Genomic DNA, 19,556 nt, shown 5'->3' with positions numbered 1-19,556 from the left:
TTTCTTTCTTTCTTCTTTTGTATTCGGTATTAAAAAAAAGAGAAATTCAAAAAAAAATTCGGAATTAAAAAAAAAGTGATTGAAATTCATTTTAAGTTTTGTTTGATAGCCTACCATTTCCGACATCATTACCCACCAAGCCAACTCAATTTTGTAAGCCGACGCCAAACGGTATTGATTCGTCTATCTAGTTTGCGGAGAACTTCGAGAGGCGAAAATCGAGTGGTAAAAGGCAAGAGCGATTGGTGAGACCATTAGAGAGGAGTAAAAGCCAAATTGTGTGAAATTTTCTTTGTAAGGAATTGGTGAGAATTTTGTGGTGAGGTATTTAATTTTCTGTTATTATTTTTTTTAACATTTCTTCTTTTAGTATATAATCATGTCTCAAGATACCAAGCAAAACGTGGTGGGAAGACCTGAAAGGCAACCGGTAAAAATGTCGCACCGGGAGGAGGAGGAGTTCCCGATTTAGGCCAACAAGCCCTCTTAAGAGAATTTCAACGAATGCTCAATGTGAGCTTGAATCCATCAATGAGAGGCTAGATCGAGTGGAAGGAGGGCCAACACGAGAAGGAACCCTCAAGGACCGAGAAGGGGCGGGGCGAGCAAGACCTTTGTGGATGATCCTTGAGCCAAGCGAGGAGGAAAGTGACCAAGCATTGGATCAAAAGCGAAGGCAGCGAGGTCAAAGGAATAGGGTCCTAGAGATCGAGGCCAAGTTGATGATGATTTAAAAGGTACTAAACTATCCATTCCTCCCTTTCATGGGAAATCGATCCAGGAAGCCTATCTAGAATGGGAGAGAAAATAGGCGTGATCTTGAGTGTCACAACTACTCAGAGAGCAAAAAGGTGAAATTGGCGGCAATCGAGTTCTCCGATTACGCAATGGTATGGTGGGATCAACTCACAACGAGTCGAAGAAGGAACGGGGAGCGGCCAATCTCATCTTGGACCGAAATGAAAGCCGTAATGCGTAAGCGATTTATACCCTCTTACTATTATCGTGAACTTTATCAAAAATTGCAGAATCTTATGCAAGGAAATCGAAGTGTGGAGGACTACTTCAAAGAAATGGAAATTGCCATGATTCGAGCAAACGTGGATGAAGATCGTGAAGCAACCATGGCTCGATTCTTAGCCCACCTTAATCGTGACATAGCTAACGTGGTGAAACTTCAACACTATGTCGAAGTTGTTGATATGGTACATGTTGCCATCAAAGTCGAAAAACAATTGAAGAGAAAGGGAACTAGCCGAACCTTTCCTAGCACTAACAATTTCCAAAGGTGGAACCAAGGCACGGGTAAGAAAGACTTCTCTAATCGCACTAAAGATCACCCTTTGTCTTCTAAGGTGAGTAAACCCGTTGGTAAAACAAGCAAAGGTAAAGAAGTTGTCATGCCGAATCGATCACGAGAAATAAAGTGTTTCAAGTGTTTAGGGAGGGGCCATATTGCAAGTCAATGCCCTAACCGAACTAACATGATATTACGGGCTAATGGAGAGATCGAATCGGAGGAAGACGATGATGAAGAACCCGATGAAACCGTAGAAGAAGAAGGCGAACTTGAATATCTTTGTTGATGGCGAAATCCTCGTCATTAAACGAAGTCTTAGTCTTCAAAGCGTTGAAAACGAACAGCAAAGGGAGAACATTTTCCATACACGTTGCCATGTCCAAGGCAAGGTGTGCAGCTTGATCGTTGATGGCGGGAGTTGTACAAATGTGGCCAGCACCTTAATGGTTGAAAAACTCGACTTGCCAACAACTAAGCACCCTCAACCTTACAAACTTCAATGGCTTAATGATGGAGGGGAGTTGAAGGTAACTAAGCAAGTTTTGGTGCCGTTCACTATCGAAAAATATTTCGACAAAGTTTTATCCGATGTAGTACCTATGCATGCTGGTCATATGTTATTGGGTCGTCCATGGCAATTCGACCGTAAAGCTATTCATGACGGTTTTACAAACCGCTACACTTTCAAGTTTGAAGGCAAGAATGTCACCTTAGTCCCGATGACACCGAGGCAGGTTTATGAAGACCAATTGAAGTTAAGAGAGTCTTTTGAAAAATTTGAGAGAATGAAAAAAAGCGAAAAACACTGAGAAAAAAAGAAAAACTTTTGAAAAGTGTGAGAGAAAATAATAAATCGATTGAACAAAAAATAGAGAAGAAAAAGAGCAAAAGAAAATGAGTGTTTATGCGAAAGAGAGTGATTTTAGAAAGTCTTATTTGATGCAGCAATCGGTTCTTGTACTTATGTACAAGGAAACTCTTTTGAATACTAACGAGTTGGATCCAAATCTGCCCTCTTCGATTGTTTCTCTTTTGTAGGAATTTGAGGACGTGTTTCTGGAAGACATTCCTAATGGGTTACCGACCATTCGAGGAATAGAACATAAAATTGATTTCATTCCCGGAGCCTCCATTCCCAATCGACCAGCTTATCGTACAAATCCTGAAGAGACCAAAGAATTGCAAAAACAAGTCAATGAACTTATGGAGAAGGGATATATACGAGAAAGTCTTAGTCCTTGCGCCGTACCGATTTTATTGGTGCCAAAAAAGGATGGAACATGGCGTATGTGCGTAGATTGTCGCGCGGTAAATAAGATCACTATTAAGTATCGACATCCGATACCGCGACTCGATGATATGTTGGATGAATTAAGTGGTGCTCGAATATTTTCCAAAATTGATCTAAAGAGCGGATACCACCAAATTCAGATGCGTGAGGGGGACGAGTGGAAAACCGCTTTTAAGACGAAGGATGGACTCTACGAGTGGTTGGTTATGCCATTCGGGCTTACCAATGCGCCCAGCACTTTCATGCCGTTGATGAACCATGTTCTTCGTTCTTTTATCGGAAAATTCTGCGTTGTCTATTTTGATGATATACTTATCTATAGCAATTCCTTAGAAGATCATTTGTTGCATTTAAAATCTGTTTTGGATGTGCTTAGAAAAGAATCCTTGTTTGTTAATCTTAAGAAATGTACTTTTTGTACTAACAAGGTTATTTTCTTAGGATTCGTGGCCAGCTCGGAAGGATTGGAGGTTGATCAAGAAAAGGTGAAAGCCATTCAAGAATGGCCTAGACCCACGAGCATTAGCCAAGTGAGGAGTTTCCACGGATTGGCAAGCTTCTATCGACGATTTGTTCCAAATTTTAGCACCTTGGCAGCACCTTTAACTAGTGTGATCGAGAAGTCTTCTGCCTTCTATTGGAATGAGGAACAAGAAAAATCTTTCATTGCTCTTAAATCTTGTTTAACTAATGCTCCCTTACTTGTGTTACCTGATTTTGCTAAAATGTTTGAAGTTGAATGTGATGCATCAGGTGTCGAATTGGAGCCGTTCTAATGTAAGATGGAAGGCCGTGGCATACTTTAGTGAGAAGTTAAATGGAGCCGTTCTCAACTATCCGACGTCGACAAAGAAATGTATGCTCTAATTGAGCTCTCGAGACTTGGCAAGACTACTTATGGCCAAAAGAGTTTGTCATACACTCGGATCATGAGGCATTGAAGCATATCAAGGGACAAGCAAAATTAAATAAACGACACGCCAAATGGGTAGAGTATTTAGAATCTTTTCCTTACATCATCAAATACAAAAAGGGTAAGGAAAACATTGTGGCTGACGCGTTATCTCGACGATATACTTTGCTATCATATTTAGATTCAAAATTGCTCGGATTTGCCTTTTGAAGGAATTGTATAATGATGATGTTGATTTTGGTGATATTTATAAATCTTGTGAAAACAAAGTTGTTGATAAGTTTCTGAGGTTTGATGGATTTCTTTTCATGAAGGCAAGCTTTGTATTCATAAAGTTCAATCGAAAATTGTTGGTGATCGAGGCACATGGTGGTGGACTCATGGGCCATTTTGGGGTGGCTAAGACGTTTTCAACCCTCCAAGAACATTTCTTTTGGCACGGAATGAGAAAAGAAGTTGAACAAATTTGTAGTCCTTTGCATAACTTGCAAGAAGGCCAAGTCCAAGATTAATCCACATGGGCTCTACAAACCGTTGCCCATACCGCGCACCATGGGTCGATCTTTCTATGGATTTTATCCTAGGACTTCCAAGGACTAAAGCGGGAAGGATTCAATTTTTGTTGTTGTAGATAGATTTTCCAAAATGTCACATTTTATAGCTTGTTCTAAAAGCGGCGATGCCGTCCATATTGCTAATTTGTTCTTTAGGGAGGTTATGCGACTTCACGAATTCCAAAACCATCGTATCCAATCGAGGCGCAAAGTTCCTAAGTCATTTTGGAGGTCTCTATGGGGAAAGCTAGGAGCAAGCTGTTGTTTTCAACAACTGTCATCCCCAAACGGATGGACAAGCGGAGGTTGTGAATCGAGTGCTATCAACCTTATTACGAGCAATTATTGAAAGAATCTCAAAGCGTGGGAGGAATGTTTACCGCATGTGGAATTAAACACAATAGATCCGTCCATTCTGCTACTAAACATTCACCATTTGAGGTTGTGTATGGATTCAATCCTCTAACTCCATTAGATTTGCTTCCTTTGCCCCGTGATCAGCTTGTTCATACCGATGCAAAGCGAAAAGCCAATTATGTGAAGCAACTTCATCAAAAGGTGAGAACCAACATTGAAGTGCGAACCGAACAATATATGCGAGCTGCAAACAAAGGAAGGAAGCAAATAGTGTTTGAACCTGGAGATTGGGTTTGGGTTCACATGAGGAAGGAAAGGTTCCCGGCTCAACGAAGGTCAAAGCTATTGCCAAGAGGAGATGGACCCTTTCAAGTGTTGGAATGAATTAATGAGAACTCTTACAAGCTTGATCTCCTAGGTGATTACAATATTAGCGCAAGCTTTAATGTGTTTATCTCCCTTTGATGCAGGTAGCGATTTGGGGACAAATCGCCTCGAAGAGGGAGGGAATGATGTAATCGAGCCCCATGAGTTATCAAGTGCGAACGATGTTTCCCTTGAGTGCCTAAAGGACCTATTACGAGCTAGGGCTAAGAAGTTTAAAGACACAATTTCACTTTGGTTGATCGGGTTTGGGGTGAATCCGTGGCGATCTACTTGAAAACTCATGGACCGACAAGATGAGCAAACCGTGCACTTTACTTCAAGCTCTTCCACAATTTTTAACAAGCTCGTTTTAGCTTATTCATTTTTTTGAAATAATTAATTAAATTGTCTTAGTTCTTTGTTGAGTTTAATTTGAGTCTTAGTTAAGTATTTCTTGGTTCAAAGAATTAATGTGTGAGATTTAAGCTAAGTAAATTTGTTGAATTTGCTAGGACAACGTACATGGATGACAAAGAAGAGGTGGACTGCAACATGCATAAAAGCTGAATTGATGTGGAGGTGAACGGCATGAAATTAAGGAAGCATTTGACCAACATCATGCATAATTCATGGGAGAATTTGAGGAAGCATTTGACCAACATCATGCATAATTCATGGAAGAATTTGAGGAAGCATTTGACCAACATCATGCATAATTCATGGAAGAATTTGAGGAAGCATTTGACCAACATCATGCATAATTCATGGAAGAATTTAAGGAAGCATTTGGCCAACATCATGCATAGTTTATGGAACAAATTGAGGAAGCACCATGGCCGAATTTGGCTTCCAATTTTGCCCATTCGGCTACCCTTTTGTTTTGCCTATAAATATGTGTTAAATTTCATTGTAAAGGATCAAGAACCTTGAATTAATGTTTTTACATTTTGTGAGATTGTTTACAACTCTCATTGTTCTCCAAAGACTCATTTGACTTATCAAGTAACCCTTGTGGCGTCAACCCATTCTTCTTATCCGAACTTATCACTTTGCACCCAAAGTGTGGCGTTCAAGTTATACCGAGGTTCCTATCATACTTGATAGTGGGTCAAGGTTCCATTCTATACTTCCAAATCCACCTTAACCAAATAGAAATCGGGTGATACTCTCTAGTGTTGAATCATTTCTGGAGTTAAGTCCATTTTCTCCATTCCCACAAATTACCGCAAAAATTAACTATCCATTTTATTCGTTTTTCTTTATCCTTTACTCCCATTCACGATCGGGCAATACGTGCGGCTCGACACATCCGTAACCGGGTTCGTATCATATTGGCTTTTACCTCTTGATGTATTTTTTTTCACTCGTGCCTTTTACCGCTCGAATCCACCTCTCGAAGTTCTTGAAGGCTACCTTAGACCTAGTAGCAACTCATAGGTTGGCTTCAAGGGGCTAAATAAAGGAAAAAGGTTATGGGTAAGGGTAGGCTTGAAAGAAATTTATTTTCGATGAGTGTGTCTAAAAACGGGTTTCAAATTCAATAAGAAGATCAGGAATTGAAATTTTTGAGCTAGTCCAATTTGTAGGAGTTTTAATTTATTCTCTCAAGGACTTGAAATGGACCATCCACTCTCGGAAAGAGTTTAGACTGCCTTTACGCGGGGAAACTCTCTTTACGCATATGAACCCAAACACAATACCCCGATTCAAAAAAAAATGCGCCTTCAACCTTTGTTAGCCTTTTGCATGTACTCCTCGGTATTCTTTTTGATATTGTCCCTCACCTTTTGATGTATTTGTTTTACGAATTCAGCCTTACGCTTTCCATCTACATTCACAAGTTGATTAGAGGACAAAGGCATTAGGTCAAGTGGTGTTAATGGATTAAAACCATAGACTATTTCAAAAGGAGAATATTTTGTAGTAGAATATATAGAACAGTTATATGCAAACTCCACATGCAGTAAACATTCTTCCCACTTCTTTAAGTTTTTTCATGTAATCACTCGAAGTAACATAGAAAGGATCTGGTTGACCACTTTGGTTTGACAAAACATTAATTTGCTGCATATTTAAAATCGATTAAAGACAAATAAATAATCAGACAAATAATTAAGCCGTACGAATTAAAGCATAATTAAATTAAAACTATGTAATTAAAATGTCTAAGAAATTGCTAGCCAAACTAGCTAGTTGAATTAGACTCAGCCTTGAGTAAATTATAAGTATTTCTAGCTAAACCATCTAGCACTTTATCTTCCTTCCAAACTTGCTCCACCATAGTCAAAATAGCATCTTTGAATTGTTTGGCACGGGCTTGAGTAACCGGTCCACTAGGCAACTTGATGGAGTCTTGATTGGCTTCAATGGGATCCATAGCCGAGTTCGTATCAAATTCCCCTTACATAAGTTATTTAACTAACAAAAACCATTTATTTTCTTCCATCAAACATCATAAACAACACATATACATTCACGGCAAAACCCTAAGCGTTTAATAATTTTGCAAATTAGTCCCCGGGCTAGCTAGATTAAGCTACAACGACTTCAAAAACATAAAAATCATTAAAAACAAAACAAAAATGCACCTACATGCATAGAATGACTATGGCCGAACCTTGGAAGGTCTTTAATGGCTTCCTTAGGTGCTAATTTCGGTTGAAGAATAAAGAAAGAAAGATGATATCTTTCTTTTACTGATTTTATTTTATGATATTTTATTAATTTACCAAATTAACCTTGAGTAATAACCTTTAAAACCATTTAAAAGATGTCCATATTTATCCACTAATTATATTAATGGTCTAATTACCATTTAAGACCACTCATGTCCCAATTTCAAAGAAATTTGACACTTTAAAACCATTTAGAAGATGTCCATCTTTGTCCTAAAAATCTTACCACAAAAGAGGTTCGGATATTGTTTTCTCATAGCTTCCTCGAGTTTCAAGGTGGCTTCTTTTATACTGTGATGTTGCCAAATAACCTTTACTAAAGTTATGCCCTTATTTTTCAACTCTTTAACCTCTCAGGTTAAAATCCTAATTGGTTCTTCGCTATATGACATATCTGGTTGAATCTCGACATCGGTTGGTGATATTGTTAGAGTATGCCCAAAGATCAATCATGAGATGGTTGTAATAACATACTTAATTTATCATGTTTATTAATATAAGGAGTTACCATTATTATTGCAGTTTCTTTTCTTTGTGTATAAATAAATTTTTTATAATAATGTCCTCAGAATAATATGATTATTCTTAAAAGGTCCTTGACTAAGTATTATTGTTGTCTAGGACAATAATAATGCATTAAGATTAACATGTAGTTGATTGATGATAAAGAGTTGTCATTGATATGGAATGTCAAAATCGATACATGAATATGTGCTTTAGAGAACAACATATTGGACTGACCCGTTATGAGTTTGTTTCTTGGATTATTATGTAATTGTCACAACATTACTCATAGTAATTAATATGTATATGATCCTCAGACTTGAGATCATCATAATCCCAACATCGTGAGTTGTATATTTTGATACAGTTAAACGTACACCATAACTGATTGTTCTATAAAGGCTGATGTTGGATATACCATGATCTATGTAAAGGAATATGGTTGATCGATATAGGATAAGTCACTCCTACATAATGGGAGCAATATCTTAGGCCACTTGATTGAGTAAGTCTAGAAATGCATGGCCATGCTCAAATAAGTTGATATGGGATGTCATACTTATTTGTATATCCTAGTCTACTTATGATATCAAGGAAAATGGAATGGACTATGCAAGTGTGACTATTCCATGACTTGTGTCCAATCCAGAGATAAAGGGCTTAGGGATTATTACATGAAAGGTTAATCATAAAAAGGTTATGTCGAATCATGATTTCTTGTGACTTAGGTAGCAATGATGCATTGCTAGGTGCCACTCATTGTTTGTAACATTGGAATTGTTCTCGTACATCGCTAACGTTACAAGAACCTCTGTGGTCACACCCTATAGTTGAAATGAACGGAATAAAACATAGTTGGTATTGTGTTTGGTTGTCGCTTGAATTAAATTAATTATAGAATTAATTTAATTGGGTAATCAAATATCGAATACATTATATGTACATGGTTGTTGTACGCATAATGAGAACATGAATTTGGTTTGTATATAAATTCAAATAAATATATAGTTTACCGAAATCATTATTATAATTAATGTAATTATAATTTTCGGTTCAAAAACATTGTTATATTTATTTAATTTCTAGAAACCCTAAATATAGATATAAAAATCTCGTTTTTATTTGTTTAGGGGTCTAGCAGCCATCAAAGCAAAGTCTTCTTGAAAAATAGTTTTGCGGATTCCTTCCATTAATTGTCAACTGGGTGGATTACGTAGAGGCTAGAGTCACGATAGATTGCGGCTTGGTTCGAGAGTAGATCAGATTACTCATTGTCGAGGCGTCACTGTCTACTTAGAATAAAGATTCCGTATTTTTGAAACCTTTATTTCACCTTGATTCATTCCTCACACATGGATCCATGGTTAGGATCATCGGATGTTTTATTTTTCCGCTGCGCCGTAAAGGTGCTGGCGTTCTAACAGATATGACATGTGAGGGGTCTGATCGATACTGTCGTAACATAGATACGTGAAACATGTTATGAATATTTTCTAACTCTGATCCCAAAGCTAGTCAATATGATACTGGTTCGATTCTTTCAATGATCTCATACGACCCGATAAATCGTGAACTTAGCTTTCCTTTGTGACCAAAAGAAGAACTTTCTTCCAGGGTGACAGTTTCAGGAATCCTCTATCCTCGATTTGAAATTAAATGCCTTTACGGTTCTAATCTGCATACGATTTCTGTCAATCTAAAGCTGCTCTCAAACTTCCATGGATTACTTTCACTTTTTCTTCAATCTTTCGAATCAAATCAACCTTGTGAATCTTTTTCTCACTGAGCTCAAACCAATAGAAATGAGTTCGGCATTTACGACAATACAAAGCTTCATACGGTGCCATCTTTGTATTCGATTGATAATTGTTATTGTACGCGAATTCAACCAACTAAAAATATTTCTCCCAGTTTCCTTTGAATTCTAACACACAACAGCGAAACATATTCTCAAGTATCTGAATTACTCGCTCGGACTGACCATCGGTCTATGGATGTAATGCAGTACTAAAATGCAACCGCGTACCTAGAGCTTCCTATAGTTTTCTCCAAAATCACAATGTAAATCACGGACCTCTGTCCGAAATAATATAAACTAGCACCCCATGTAACCTGACAATCTTAGAAACATAAAGCTCAGCTAATCTCTCAAGAGAATAATTTGTACGTACTAGAATAAAATGTGCAGACTTTGTAAGACGATCAACGACAACCCAAATGGCATCTTTCTTCCTCGGAGACAGAGGTAAACCCAATACAAAGTCCATTATAACACGCTCCCATTTCTATTCCAGTATCATCACTGGCTGTAACAAACCAAAAGGTATCGATGTTTAGCTTTAACTTGCTGACATACTAAACATCTAGATACAAAATATAAAATATCACAATTCATACCTCCCCAGCAGTACATCTGTTTCAAATCACTTTACATTTTAGTGCTACTTGGATGAACGGACAAGCTACCACTATGGGCTTTACTTGCAACTACATTCACTTTACCCGGATGATAATCAATAATCAAATCATAGTCTTTCAATAGCTTGAGTCATCTATGCTGTCTCAGATTCAAATCTTTCTATGACATTAAATACTTCAAGCTTTTGTGCTCTGAGAAAATATGACATTTTTCATCGTATAAATTGTGTCGCCAAATATTTAATGCGAATATAATAGCTACCAGTTCTAAATCATATGTCGAATAATTTCTTTTGTGCGACTTTAACTGTCTCGAAGCATAAGCTATCACTTTGCCCTCTTGCATCAAAACACAGCCTAAACCATTTATAAATGCATCACTGAAAATTACAAATTCTTTACCCGGTTCATGCTAAACTAGAACTGGTGCCTCGGTCACCAGTGCTTTCAACTGATTAAAACTTTGTTGGCATCTCTCAAACCACTCGACCTTCACATCTTTTTATAGAAGTCTCATCATCGGTGTAGCAATCATAGAGAATCCCTTAACAAATCATCGGTAATAACCAGCTAATCCCAGAAAACTTCTAACTTTGGACACATTTCATGGAGGTTTCCAGTCAACATCTGCTGAAATTTTCCTCAAATCAAGTCTAATGCCTTTGGTTGATATGATATGTCCCAAAAAGTTGACTTCCCGAATCCAAAATTCACATTTACTAAATTTGGCGAACAAATGCTTTTCCGGAAGGGTCTGCAACATAATTCTCAAATGCTCGACATGCTCAGACTCATCTCGTGAGTAAATCAAAATATCATCGATTAAGACTACAACAAAACAATCTAAATACGGTCTAAAAATTCTATTCATTAAATCTAAATCAGTGCATTAGTTAAACAAAATGGCATCACAAGAAATTCACAGTGCCCATACCTGGTTCTGAATGCAGTTTTCGACACATCCGAATCTTTAACTCACAACTGATAATAACCAGAACGCAGATCAATCTTCGAGAATACCGTTGCACCTTTCAGCTGATCAAATAAATCATTAATTCGCGGTAATAAATACTTATTTTTTATCGTAACTTTGTTGAGCTGACGATAATCGATACATAATCTCATTGATCTGTCTTTTTTGTTAACGAATAGAACCGATGAACCCCAATGTGAGAAACTTGGTCGAGCAAAACCTTTATCTGTCAACTCTTGCAGCTGTACTTTCAAATCTTTCAACTCAGTAGGAGTCATTCTATACGGTGCTATCGATATCGGTGATGTTCCTAGTATTAATTCAATAGCAAACTCAACCTCTCTGATCGGCGGTAATACAGGTAACTCCTTCGGAAACACATTCGAATACTCACAAACCACAGGCACTGATTCAAGTTTCAACTCAGATACTTTAGAATACAATACATAAGCAAGGTAAGCGTCACAACCTTTTCTCACACGTGTCTATGCTAACAAAGCCAAAATAACCATAGGCAACACGCTCAAACTAACCGATTCAATCTAAATTTTTTCACCATTCTGACATTTTACTACAATAAGCTTTTTTCTACAATTCACAATAGCATCATGCAAAGTCAGCCAATCCATACCCAGAATCACATCAAACTCATCAAATGGCAATAGCATCAAATTGGTCGAAAAGTTATAACCCTGAATTATTAAAGGACAATTCTTGCAGACTTTATCAACTAACACCTATTGACCTAGGGGGTTCGATACTTTAACCATGAATTCAGTGGAATCAACATGTAAACTCTTACTTGACACTAGATTTGTGCATACATACGAACGAGTTGATCCCAGATCAATCAAAGCAATAACATTAGTGTCAAAGATAAAAAAGTGACAATAATAATATCTAGAGCATAAGCTTCCTCTTGCGCACAGATCATATAGGCTCTAGCTGGTGCTCGTGTCTTGGACCTCACAATAGAGTCCTTAGTCGCACTACAACTATTATCCATATTTCTAGGATTCCTCGGCGGTCTCCCTCTTGTAGTTGTATTACTCGATCGAATAGTCTGAATCTTTTCTTTTTCAGTTAACTCAGGAAATCCCGAATAAAGTGTTCTTGTGAGCCACATCTGAAACAAGCTCTATCTTTCATCCGACGCTCACCAAAGTGTCATCATCCATATCACTGACAATCAGCCTTGTTGGCTTTAACACTGCCAACACTCACTACTGACGTAGCTTGAGCTTTAGAACTCGCATGTTGTTTGCCTCGATCCCTGCTAGGATATCCCACTAAAGTACTCGAACAATTATGATGTTTGCTCGATCTCTTCGATGATGACGATACGACTTCTCAATTGGTCTCTTTCTTGAGTCTCTAGCATCAAAATCAGATTTCGTTTTCTCTTTCTTAAGCGCCTTGGCTTTATGTGCTCTATCAACTAAAATAATGAATTCTTTCAACTCGAGAATTCTGACTAAAAGCTTTATATCTTTATTTAACCCGTCTTCGAACCGTTTACACATAACAACCTTAGTTGGAATACATTCTCGGGCATAGTTGCTCAACCTGATGAATTCTCTTTCATGTTCAGATATTAACATACGACACTATTTAAGTTCAAGGAATTCTTTACGTTTCTGATCAGGAAAGCTCTAACTTATATATGTCTTTCTGGACTCAGTTTGGAAAAATTTCCAGTCTACGTTCTCTCCGCACAATAGAAACCAATGTATTCCACCATTGGTAGGCTAAATCTTTCAATAGAGATACGACACATTTAACACACTCGGTCGGTGAACAAGATAACTCATCAAAGACTCTGATTGTGTTCTCTAACAAGAATTTTGCTCGCTCGAGATCGTCTTCAACTGTAGCCCTAAATTCTACGCCCCATATTTGCTAATTTTATCAACAAATGGCTTATTAAGGCGTAAAGGTTCCAAACCTTGAGGAACAACGGGGACTGGTTACGGAACAAGTGGGGATGGAGGTTGTTGAGCGGCCAGATTCATTTGAACAAAATAAGTGAACCACTCGCTCATCATCGGGAGGAAGGCTTACTTTGCCTCTCTTTCTCGGCCCTCAGATACGATCCTTGAACCACTCGACACTGCTCCGTGGACAAAGGCTTGCACGTTACTTTCTATTACATCAGAGTCAGCTCGGTTGGAATTTATTACTATATGAAAACTTATTTCAAAACGAGTCAGGAGATTTCACACTATCACAGGTTATACAATGACATGTATTGCTAGACTCACACACGCTACTTTCAGTCCAAGAATCGGCTAAATTATAGCTCTGATACCAATAAATGTAATACCCATAGCCCATATATGTCACTGGATTTGGGCTACGGAGTATTACGAGAAGTTAACATCATCCAACAAACATTTATTTAACATATACGAAACATAACATAAAACATGGCAACAATTTTCAAACTTAAGCACATTTTCCCTTATACGAGCCCTCGAGGCCCTAAAAACATAATAGAATTGAGTTGGGACTAAATTGTAAACATGTAGGGTTTTTTGAAAAATATACAAAATTTCAAATTGCAGAGGTCCTATAGCCGTATGACTCACACGGCCGAGAGACACGCCCGTGTCCTAAGTCATGTGGACATTCGAAGTAGAGACACATGATTGTGTCCTAGCCCGTGTCCATGCCCGTGTAACTCACTGACTTAGGTCACACGACCAAGCCACACGCCCGTGTGCCAGGCATGTGAGGCCAATTCACCATATTCAAACATTTCAAAAAACCATTTATCACATACATATATAACTACCATTCCATCTTCAATCATTCAAGCATCATACACTATGATATCAACCATTTTAAGGCAAAATATATACATGCAAAAAATTAACATCATTTCACCATCCAAAATGCCCTAAACACAAGCCAAAAACAAATGGCTAAAATATCAAACAAAACACCTATACATGCCATTATAACCAAAACTTTGAAACACCAAAATCTACTGAAATAGCCGAGGGTTAGTGTGATGGATCTCTGACAAGTTTCAAACCCGAACGAGCTTTCAATTATCTAAAGACATGAAAAAAACAACACAAAGTAGGCATTCAATGCTTAGTAAGTTCGTAAATCATAAACAATGCTTACCATTACAATATATAAGCTTAAATGTAAGTTTGAATTAATCCAACATAGCTTGGCACAAGCCTAAGCAATAACAACCATTCAAGTTAGTGATAACCACATAACTTAGCAAACTCATTACATAACATAATAGCTTTTATGAACATAACATATAGGCATTCATGTTTTCATGAACATGGCTAGGCATATTTTAATCATCATCAACTCATACATTTCTCATGTTTTCATAGCATTACTTGTCGAAATATCTGTCGTTCTTTCCCTTTGTATACTCGTTGAACCACTAGAATAATATTTGATATGTGGGAATGTCACACACTGTGTGCTAACATTTGGTCGAAACCATTTCTTTCTCTTTTCTCAATAAATGCTCTCTCTCGAGCCATAAGTGGGTCTGTTCACACAAGTTGTTGGTCGAAACGTAGCTACACGGTGTTGCTCACACAAGCTGCCAAGTAACTACAACACATGCCGAAAACTCAGCAGCCGGTAGGACGTTCAAGACTAGCACCCAAAACACGATAACCTCTAATGACATGTTCAAAAAGAATCTAGAAGTCAGCAAAATTTCGTTGGATATTTCTATAGAGTAGTAAGATCGTAATACAACATGATAATATTTAAATTGAGAATATTAAAATGCTAAATAAATATACAAACTTACCTCAATCACAAATGAAGAAATATGATCGACTAATCCAACACTCTTTCCTTTCCCCAATCTAAATACGTAAGTTGCTTTTCTTGATCTAAATAATCAAATTTAACTCATTCAAACTTCATTCTATTCAATTCAATCCAAAAATTATATTTTGGCAAAACTATGCTTTTGCCCCTATAATTTTGAATTCATGACAATTTAGTCCATAACCTTATAAAATGAAATTTCATGCAATTTGGTGCCAACCCACTACAACCTAATTTAATTTAGGTCCTTAGCAAGCGCTACATTTCTTTTTTTCACAAATTCACCATGAATATTTTTTCTATTTTTCAATTTAATCCCTAGTTGACAAATTCATCAAAATTCCCTTTACATAAGTTGTTTAACTAACAACAACCATTTATTTTCTTCCATCAAACATCATAAATAATATATATACATTCATGGTAAAACTTTAAACATTTAAAAAAATTTCAAATTAGTCCCCGGGCTAGCTAGATTAAGCTACGACTCCAAAAACATAAAAATCATTAAAAAAGGAATAAAAATGCACTTACATGCATATAAGGACTATGGCCAAACCTGAAAGGTCTTTAATGGCTTCTTTAGGTGCTAATTTTGATTGAAGAAGAAAGAAAGAAAGATGATATCTTTCTTTTACTTATTTTATTTTATGATATTTTATTAATTTACCAAATGAACCATTAAAAAGATGTCCATCTTTGTCCACTAATTATATTAATGGTCTAATTACCATTCAAGGCCACTCATATTCCAACTTCTTTACAATTTGACACTTTTCACTTATATAACTCAAATTTGAACCTTATGTAATTTAGTCCTTTTTGTTAAATTAAGTATGCTAACGATAAAATTTCTTAACAAAATTTTTTATACGACCCTACTAACATGCTGTAGAAATTAAAATATTAAGAAAATAACTATTTTGACATCAGATTTGTGGTCCCAAAACCATTGTTTTGATTTCACTAAAAATGGGTTGTTACACACTTTGACCACGATGACATCAAATGATCGAATTAATTGGTACTTCTTTTAGATTGAATGTAAGAAGAAGTATGTAATTCATTTGTTTATTGATAAGAGAAACAAAGAATTTCTTAAATTAAAATAGGGGAATCGGCCTGTAGTTGAGTATGAACGGGAATTTGTACATTTAAGCAAATATGCCCGTAATATAGTGTCAAATGAAGAAGAAATGTGTATTAGATTTGGAGATGGGTTGAATGATTATATTCGTATGTCTGTGCCAATATTAAAGATATGGGAATTTGTAGAACTTTCGAAACGAGCCTAAAAAATTGAAGAAATTTGCAAAAGTAAATGACAGTCATATTATAAATTTTGAGATTTTAACAAAAAGGGTCGTTCATGCCTGCTCAAACGTCACCATCGAAGAAATTTATAACTGAGACAAGTTAACTGGCTACCCCTTAAGAGTTCACTAGCAGAGATAAATCAAGGCAAAACAATTTTAAGTTTATTAATTATCCAACGGCTAGGTTGGAAGAGTAAGGAATGTTAAGAGAACCATTCATGTTTGTGATGATTGCAACAAAAGGCATTTTGGTGAGTGTTGACCAAAGTTAGGAGCTTCTTTCCATTGTGGATCTACTGATCATTTCCTTCATGATTATCTGAAAAGGCAGAATGTTTTTTGTAATCAAACAAACAAACCTGAAGCAACCTCACATAGAGGTAAGCAATCTGGAAATGCTAGAAATACTACTTCTGGTATAAGAGAAGTATAGTGAGATGAATGAATGATTTGATGTGAGAACACCAGCTAGAGCTTATGCAATCAGAGCTCGTGAGCAAGCTACTACCCCAGACGTTATTGTGGGTACTTCTTCTCTCTTTAATATTCATGTATATGCATTGATTGATCCTGGATCAACTCACTTGTATATATGCACTGCATTAGTAGATAAAAAGAATTTGCCTGTTGAGTTCACTGATTATACTGTCAAAGCAATGAATCCATTGGGTCAGTGTGTTTTAGTTAATCAGATATGTAAATCGTATCCACTAAAAGTTAAGGGTTACAATTTTCCCACTAGTTTGATGTTGTTACCTTTTGATGATTTTGATCTCATTCTGGGAATGGATTGGTTGTCTGAGCATGATGCAATAGTGAGTTACCAAAGGAAATAAGTTAGTTTGAAGGGTCTGAATGGTAAATTTATTTATGTTAGGGCAGATGGGGTCGATTGTATTACAAATGTAGTTTCAGCACTGTCAACTCTAAAATTTATTAAAAAGGGATGTGAAGCTTATTTAGCTTACATTCTTGAATTGAAAGTGGCTGAATAAAAAATGGAACAAGCGTCGATAGTAAAATAATATGCTGATGTTTTTCCTGAAGAACTATTTGGGTTGCCACCGACTCGAGTAGTAGAATTTATGATCAAACTTATTCCTAGAACAGCTCCAATTTTAATAACACCATACAGGATGGCACTTACAGAATTGAAAGAACTAAAAGTACAATTGCAAGAGTTGTTAGATCACAGATTTATTTAACTGAGCATGTCACCTTGCAGTGCTCCAGTTTTGTTTGTGAAGAAAAAAGATGGGTCAATGACATTATCTATAGATTATCGACAACTAAATAAAGCCACCATTAAGAATAAATACTCGTTACCTCCTATTAATGATTTATTCGATCAGTTAAAAGGGGCTACACTGTTTTCAAAGATTGACTTAAGATCTGGATATTATTAGCTACGAGTTAAAGAGTAAGATGTACCGAAAACTTCATTCAGAACTAGATATGGTCTCTATAAATTTTTGTTGATGCCATTTGGCTTGACTAATGCTCCTGCGGCATTTATGGACTAGCTGAATCGGGTATTTCAGTCGTACATGAATCAATTTGTTGTGGTATTCATTGATGACATATTGATTGGTTCACTAAACAAGTCATAACATGTCGAACATTTAAGAGCAGTGATGCAAAATTTGCATGAAAAACAACTATATGTGAAATTCAGTAAATGTGAATTCTGGATACGGGAAGTTGATTTTCTGGAACTTGTTATATCTGTTGATGGAATCAAGGTTGATACGGCGATTGTTAATTGGAAAATCCTAAAGAATGTTTCTGAAGTTTGAAGTTTCATAGGATTAGCCGGATACTATCGACGATTTGTTAAAAACTTCTCAATCATTGCTTCACCTATGACCAGGTTACTACAGAAAAACCTCGAATTTTTTTGGTCTTCTAAATGTCAAAAGAGTTTTGATCAACTAAAGAACATGTTAACAGAAGCTCTAGTATTAACTCACCCTGAATCGGGGATGGCATATGTTGTTTACAGTGATGCATCTCTCAATGGTTTAGGTTGTGTGTTAATGCAGTCAGGGAAAGTAGTAGCTTATGCTTCTTGACAGTTAAAGCCGCATGAAAGAAATTATCCTACTCACGATATCTAGGTACCCACGATTGTCTTCGCTTTGAAGATATGTAGGCATTATTTATATGGTGAGAAATGTCATGTGTATACTAATCACAAAAGCTTAAAATATTTAATGACCCTGAAGGAGCTAAATCTGAGACAACGATGTTCGTTAGAGCTACTAAAACATTATGATTTGGTTACTAATTATCATCCGGGAAAAGGCTAATGTAATTACGGATGCACTCAGTCGAAAGTCATCATTGTTTGCACTTCAAGCGTTGAACGCTCATTCAACTCTGAATGCCGATGGTTCTGTACGAATTTGAGAGTTGTAAAATGACGATCCGAAGTTGATAATGAAACGAAACTTGGTTCAGGATAATTTGACTATTGAATAAGTTATTGGTGATAATGGTACATTGCATTATCGCAATAGAATTTGTGTTCCGAATAATTTAAATTTGAAATGCGATATTCTATCAAAGGCTCATAGTAGTACATATTCTATTCATCTAGGTAGCATAAAGATGTATTGTAATTTGAAATAGATGTACTGGTGGTCGGGTATGAAACGTGAGATTTGTGAGTTCGTGGCTAAATATTTGATTTGTCAATAAGTAAAGGCGGAGTATTAGGTGTCGTCAGGATATTACAATTTGTTATGATTCTTGAGTGGAAATGGGAGTGAGTCACGACGGATTTCGTATCTGGATTACCTGTAACTCTAAAAAAGAAAGATTTGATCTGGGTGATTGTTGACAAATTGACTAAGTCGGCCCACTTTATTCTAGTCAGAACAGATTACTCACTTGTGAGGCTAGTGGAATTATATGTGTCAGAGATTGTAAGATTACCTAGAGTTTCAACATCTATTATTTTTTATCATGATCCGAGGTTTACATCGAGATTTTGGGGAAAACTTCACGAGGCTTTGGGCACTAAACTCAATTTCAGTACATCGTTCTATCCTAATATGGACGAGTAATTAGA

Source organism: Gossypium raimondii, chromosome 4 (genome assembly GCF_025698545.1).
Source record: "Gossypium raimondii isolate GPD5lz chromosome 4, ASM2569854v1, whole genome shotgun sequence".
Lineage (NCBI taxonomy): Eukaryota > Viridiplantae > Streptophyta > Magnoliopsida > Malvales > Malvaceae > Gossypium > Gossypium raimondii.
Note: the sequence above shows the minus strand (reverse complement) of the source record.